Genomic DNA, 7,884 nt, shown 5'->3' on the forward strand with positions numbered 1-7,884 from the left:
TCTAAACCCCACACTTGATTTTTGCGGTAATCTAAAAAAAATCAAGATGACTTTGATGATCTAGTATCCTATAACTAAACTAGAAATGCAAAAGTAAAGAAAATGAAAAGGAAAATGAAAATCGAGCTCGGGTTGCCTCCCGAGAAGCACTTCTTTTTATAGGAGTCATGAGTCGGATTCTATGCCGCTTCACGTTGAATCACTCGGAGTGTCAATCACCAACTTCACCTTCTGTTCTCTCCATTTTCTTTTGTATGCTTGAACCCTCCTAAGATACGCTTTCTTTGAGTTTTCTTTTTTTAATTTCAAGTCACCTTCTTCATGCTTCCTTTTTACTCCCTTACCTTTCACAATAAGCTCATGTTTGTTACCTTCTTTTCTTTCTTCATTTTTTTAGTTCCAAAGTGGCAACCTTCTCATTCACAAAAATTGACGGTTCCAATACTTGGGTAACTTCTTCCTCATCATTCGACACCAAATCTTCTCCACTTTCCTCACTTACTAAAGACTGATGCAGCGCAAAAAAACAACACAAAGATAACCAAGAATGAACCTGTTGATTCTAAAAGAATAGCCAGGACAATCTCTTCAAAACCACGTTGATTCTACGAATACCGTGGGATTGGCTTCAAAATCTGGGTTAACACACAGAATTTGGGAGAAAATCGAAAGTTCATAAAATTGATGATCGACCATCCAAATTACATCAAAAACAGTTAAATAAGAAGCAGAAATTAAAATGAAACCCTAAAAGTCCATGGGCCAAATACAAACCCAAAAACAAAACCCAAAAATTAAGGAAAAATAACAAAATTGTTCATAACTCCATTTAGAAAGCGATTTCTGGGCTCAAAAATGGGTAAGTCCCCTTCGGGAACTTCTTTAGACGTGCTCCTTGCTCCAAGCTTCGATTTGACTGGTCGTAGGCCCGAAACGGAGATTCGTAGCCAAAGTTATGGCCATTTCCGTGAAGCCCCTTTAGTCACACGATCGTGGGCCTCTAGGAACGCAAGGGCCCGATCCTCCACACTAGGGCCCGCATCATCCCCTCCTGGGTAGACAAAATTCGACCTCGAATGTGCACCATGGTCATCATCAGAAGAATCCCCATAATAAGGAAGCAAATGCTTTACATTGAAAACATCGGAACAACGAATGTGGCTTGGCAACTGTAGACGGTAAGCATTGGAATTAATCTTCTCCACAATCTCCACCGGTCCAATCTTCTTAGCTGACAGCTTGTTGTACTCACCAACCGAAAAACGATCTTTAGTCAAAACAGCCCAAACAAAGTCACCTACTTCAAAATCAACTTGTCTGCGTTTTTTATCTGCATCTTGCTTGTACTTGGAGTTAGCTCGGACCAAGTTGTCATGAACAGCCTTATGAACATCATGCAGTCCTCCAACAAAATCCTGCACTTTCTTTGGAACAACCCTAGAAACAGGCAGTGACATCAAATCAAGTGGTCCCCGTGGCTGAACAGAATAGACCACCTGGAATGAACTATATCCAGTACTTCGGTTGATAGCATGATTATGAGCAAACTCAGCTTGACAAAGCTTCTGATCCCAGGTCTTCACATGATCACCCACTAAGCACTGCAAAATATTACCAAGGGATCGATTGACAACCTCTGTTTGGCCATCTGTTTGAGGATGATATGCACTACTAAAATTGAGCTGAGTGTTCACCATTTTCCATAGGCTGCGCCAAAAATGACTCAAAAACCTAGTGTCTCGATCTGAAACAATAGAAGACGGCAATCCATGCAAACGGTAGACGTCTCGAAAGAATAACTGGGCCACATTAACTGCATCCGTCGTCTTTTTGCAAGGAATAAAGTGCACCATCTTAGAAAAACGATCAACAACCACAAATATTGAATCATTTCCCCGTTGAGTACGTGGTAAACCCAACACAAAATCCATGCTGATGTCTACCCAAGGTTGTGATGGAACAGGCAAAGGCATATAGAGTCCTGCATTGGTAGATGTGCCCTTTGACACCTGACAGATTCGACACCGTTTAACATATCTATCCACCTCCTTGCGCATTGTAGGCCAAAAATAAGATGATTGTACCAACTGTAAAGTGCGATCTCGGCCGACATGCCCTTCACCATGCAGCTCCCTAATGATTTGAAGGCGGAGACTAGAATCAGGCATGCACAATTGATTGCCTTTGAAAAAAAAACCTTCATGCAGTAGAAAATCAGACATCTGTCCAGATTGTATACCCTGCAGAACAACAGAAAAATAAGGATCAACCGTTAGCTGCTCCATGAGGACATCCATCCCCGACACACCAACCCTCATGGAAACTAGCAAATTACTCCTCCGATTCAATGCATCAGCCACCCGATTTGACATCCCAGACTTGTGTTTCACCACGAAAGTGAATTTTTCCAAGAACGACATCCACCTCCCATGTTTGTGTGACACCTTATCTTGACTGCGAATATGTCTTAATGAATCATGATCTGTGAACAAAACAAATTCCTTATGAAATAAATAATGGCGCCAATGCTTTACAGCTTGGACCACTGCATAGAACTCAACATCATAAGTGCTATAATGCAGCTTTGGCCCCTTCAACTTCTCACTAAAATAGGCAACCGGTCGTCCTCCTTGACTTAGAACTGCTCCAATCCCATCCTTGGAAGCATCCGTGTGTATTTCAAACACTTGAGAAAAGTCTGGCAATACAAGGATCGGTGATGTAGTAAGCTTCTCTTTTACTAATTGGAAAGCTGATTCTGCAGCTTCGGTCCAAGTAAAGGCCTTCCCTTTCATACAATCAGTCACCGGTGCCATAATAGAACTAAAGTTTGGAATAAACCTCCTATAGAATGAAGCAAGGCCATGAAAGCTTCGAACTTCAGTGATGGTAGTTGGACTTGGCTATTGTCTGACAGCTGCTACTTTAGACTCGTCCACCTGTATTCCTTCCCCAGAAACAACGTACCCCAAGAACAAGACTTTAGGAACCATAAACACACATTTCTTCATAGTTGCATACAAACTATCCCGTCGAAGTACGGTCAAAACCTGCCTCACATGGTTGACATGCTCACCAAAAGTAGCACTGTAAATAAGTATGTCATCAAAATAAACGACTACAAATTTACCAATAAAGGGCCTAAACAACTGGTTCATCACACGCATAAATGTACTAGGAGCGTTTGATAAACCGAAAGGCATCACCAACCACTCATACAATCCTTCACGAGTCTTGAAGGCAGTCTTCCACTCATCCCCAGGCCTAAGTCGTATCTGATAGTACCCGCTCTTCAAGTCCAGTTTCGTAAAGATAGAGGCACCGCTAATCTGGTCAAGTAGGTCATCAAGTAGAGGAATTGGAAATCTGTACCTCACCATGATCTTTTTGATGGCGCGACTATCAACACACATACGCCAAGTACCATCCTTTTTAGGAGTCAACAAAGCAGGAACAACACACAAGCTCATGCTCTCCCGAACATGACCATTTGAAATCAAGTCCTCCACCTGTCGTCGCAACTCCTCATGCTCTCCGGGACTCTTTCTGTAATGTGGCCTATTAGGCAACTGAGCTCCTGGTTGTAAATCAATATGATGCTGGATGTCACGTAAAGGTGGCAAACCATTAGGTAATTCATTAGGGAAAACATCAGCGAATTCCTTGAGCAGAGGAACCATAGCCTCAGGAATTTCAACCTCCTTAGTGACTTCCTTCCCGAGCAATACAAAAATTTCACCTTCCGCCTCCAACTCGTCTTCAAACTGAGTAAGGGTCAGTAGAGTACCCGAAGGTCTCGGAACTGGCTCCTTTGGCTTACTGGGAACCAATGTTATCTTCACACCACCAAACAAGAAACTGTAAGTATTAGTCCGCCCGTTATGATCTATGTTACGATCATACTCCCAAGGTCTGCCCAACAACAAATGACAAGCATCCATAGCAACCACATCACACCACACATGATCTTTATACGTGGTACCAACAGAAAATTGAACAAGGGCTCGTTTAGATACAGTGACCTCGCCACCCTTCTTAAGCCACTGTAGCTTGTAAGGCTTAGGGCGATTTTCTGTTTTCAAAGCCAACTTTTGAACTGCTTCTTCAGATATAAGGTTATCACAACTTCCTGAATCAATAACAAAAGTACAAACCTTTCCCAAAATAGTACATGTCGACTGAAAGATGTTGTGTTTGAGCCAATCATCACCAATAACTTTTGGTGTAAAACAAGACCGCCTTACCACCAAATTTACCCCCACATCTCCAGTTACAACTTCCTCTTCGCATTGATGCTCTTCGTCATACACAGGGGGATCTTCGTAATTTTCACCGACATCATCATTTTGCCAATCATCTTGGTCAGCAAACAAATGACGTTTTCCGACCTTCTTGCACTCTGATTGTCGGTGACCTGTCTCCCCACAACTAAAACACTTCAAGCTGCTACTAACAGTTGTCCTAGGATTCGGTCCAACACTGTTAGATGTCGGTCTTTGTTGATTAGGCACAACACGGGGTACCATACCACCCGTCCCGGAACTTCCTCCAATATTAGCAGTTGAAGACGAACCGCCCACCCGACGACTTTGTTTCTCAAAAGCCAACGCCCGTTGGTGCGCTTCAGAAATAGATACCGGGTCAAACATATTTACAGAGTCCATGATTTGGACCCGTAGACCCCCAATATATCGAGCAACGAGTTGTTCCTCTGTCTCCTGGATATCGTTTCGGGCAATCAATTGGTAGAACTCAGTTGTGTAATCGTCAACTGATTTGGCACCCTGCTTCAGATTTTGCAACCGTTGGTACATCAACCTTTGAAAGTTATGGGGTAGGAAGTTGGATCGTAAACACTTCTTCATCTTCCTCCAAGTCACGACCTTTGACTTTCCGAGCCTGTCTCGTGTCAGTTTCAGTTGTTGCCACCATGCAGATGCCCTACCACGTAGCCTGGTAGCAATCAATGACACTCTTTTGTTTTCAGGGACTTCTTTGAACTCAAAAACTTCCTCAACAGTAGCCAACCAGTCGATGAACCCCTCCGGATTAAAACCGACCCCATCGAATTCTGGGATATCAATTCTCATTCCGGCCTCCCAACGCCTATTGTCACCTCTATGATCACGCCTTGGCCGCCTTTCTAGATCGTCTTCAGAATATGAACCGTCACTACCGCCGAACGGGTTCCCAAATTCACCATCTTCCACTTGAGAATGTGTTCGAGACCTTTGCCCTCCTCGATTCATCAGTTCGACCATCCTATCAGTCAGTTGGTCAACCATTTGATCCATCCTCTCCTCCATTCGTGCGATAATACGTTCTTCTAGTTCTTGCTCATGAACATTAGCGGGCGTCCTGTTTCTCCTCGAAGGCATTTTGAACCAGGAATTCGGCTCTGATACCAACTGATGCAGCGCAAAAAAACAACACAAAGATAACCAAGAATAAACCTGTTGATTCTAAAAGAATAACCAGGACAATCTCTTCAAAACCACGTTGATTCTACGAATACCGTGGGATTGGCTTCAAAATCTGGGTTAACACACAGAATTTGGGAGAAAATCGAAAGTTCATAAAATTGATGATCGACCATCCAAATTACATCAAAAACAGTTAAATAAGAAGCAGAAATTAAAATGAAAACCTAAAAGTCCATGGGCCAAATACAAACCCAAAAACAAAACCCAAAAATTAAGGAAAAATAACAAAATTGTTCATAACTCCATTTAGAAAGATATTTCTGGACTCAAAAATTGGTAAGTCCCCTTTGGGAACTTCTCTAGACGTGCTCCTTACTCCAAGCTTCGATTTGACTGGTCGTAGGCCCGAAACGGAGATTCGTAGCCAAATTTATGGCCATTTCCGTGAAGCCCCTTTAGTCACACGATCGTGGGCCTCTAGGAACGCAAGGGCCCGATCCTCCACACTAGGGCCCGCATCATCCCCTCCTGGGTAGACAAAATTCGACGTCGAATGTGCACCATGGTCATCATCAGAAGAATCCCCATAATAAGGAAGCAAATGCTTTACATTGAAAACATCGGAACAACGAATGTGGCTTGGCAACTGTAGACGGTAAGCATTGGAATTAATCTTCTCCACAATCTCCACCGGTCCAATCTTCTTAGCTGACAGCTTGTTGTACTCACCAACCGAAAAACGATCTTTAGTCAAAACAGCCCAAACAAAGTCACCTACTTCAAAATCAACTTGTCTGCGTTTTTTATCTGCATCTTGCTTGTACTTGGAGTTAGCTCGGACCAAGTTGTCATGAACAGCCTTATGAACATCATGCAGTCCTCCAACAAAATCCTGCACTTTCTTTGGAACAACCCTAGAAACAGGCAGTGACATCAAATCAAGTGGTCCCCGTGGCTGAACAGAATAGACCACCTGGAATGGACTATATCCAGTACTTCGGTTGATAGCATGATTATGAGCAAACTCAGCTTGACAAAGCTTCTGATCCCAGGTCTTCACATGATCACCCACTAAGCACTGCAAAATATTACCAAGGGATCGATTGGCAACCTCTGTTTGGCCATCCGTTTGAGGATGATATGCACTACTAAAATTGAGCTGAGTGTTCACCATTTTCCATAGGCTGCGCCAAAAATGACTCAAAAACCTAGTGTCTCGATCTGAAACAATAGAAGACGGCAATCCATGCAAACGGTAGACGTCTCGAAAGAATAACTGGGCCACATTAACTGCATCCGTCGTCTTTTTGCAAGGAATAAAATGCACCATCTTAGAAAAACGATCAACAACCACAAATATTGAATCATTTCCCCGTTGAGTACGTGGTAAACCCAACACAAAATCCATGCTGATGTCTACCCAAGGTTGTGATGGAACAGGCAAAGGCATATAGAGTCCTGCATTGGTAGATGTGCCCTTTGACACCTGACAGATTCGACACCGTTTAACATATCTATCCACCTCCTTGCGCATTGTAGGCCAAAAATAAGATGATTGTACCAACTGTAAAGTGCGATCTCGGCCGACATGCCCTTCACCATGCAGCTCCCTAATGATTTGAAGGCGGAGACTAGAATCAGGGATGCACAATTGATTGCCTTTGAAAAGAAAACCTTCATGCAGTAGAAAATCAGACATCTGTCCAGATTGTATAACCTGCAGAACAACAGAAAAATAAGGATCAACCGTTAGCTGCTCCATGAGGACATCCATCCCCGGCACACCAACCCTCATGGAAACTAGCAAATTACTCCTCCGACTCAATGCATCAGCCACCCGATTTGACATCCCAGACTTGTGTTTCACCACGAAAGTGAATTTTTCCAAGAACGACATCCACCTCCCATGTTTGTGTGACACCTTATCTTGACTGCGAATATGTCTTAATGAATCATGATCTGTGAACAAAACAAATTCCTTATGAAATAAATAATGGCGCCAATGCTTTACAGCTTGGACCACTGCATAGAACTCAACATCATAAGTGCTATAATGCAGCTTTGGCCCCGTCAACTTCTCACTAAAATAGGCAACCGGTCGTCCTCCTTGACTTAGAACTGCTCCAATCCCAACCTTGGAAGCATCCGTGTGTAATTCAAACACTTGAGAAAAGTCTGGCAATACAAGGATCGGTGATGTAGTAAGCTTCTCTTTTACTAATTGGAAAGCTGATTCTGCTGCTTCGGTCCAAGTAAAGGCCTTCCCTTTCATACAATCAGTCACTGGTGCCATAATAGAACTAAAGTTTGGAATAAACCTCCTATAGAATGAAGCAAGGCCATGAAAGCTTCGAACTTCAGTGATGGTAGTTGGACTTGGCCATTGTCTGACAGCTGCTACTTTAGACTCGTCCACCTGTATTCCTTCCCCAGAAACAACGTACCCCAAGAACACGACTTT

This window comes from Lactuca virosa, chromosome 9 (genome assembly GCF_052849685.1).
Source record: "Lactuca virosa cultivar CGN04683 chromosome 9, Lactuca_virosa_CGN04683_v6, whole genome shotgun sequence".
NCBI lineage: Eukaryota > Viridiplantae > Streptophyta > Magnoliopsida > Asterales > Asteraceae > Lactuca > Lactuca virosa.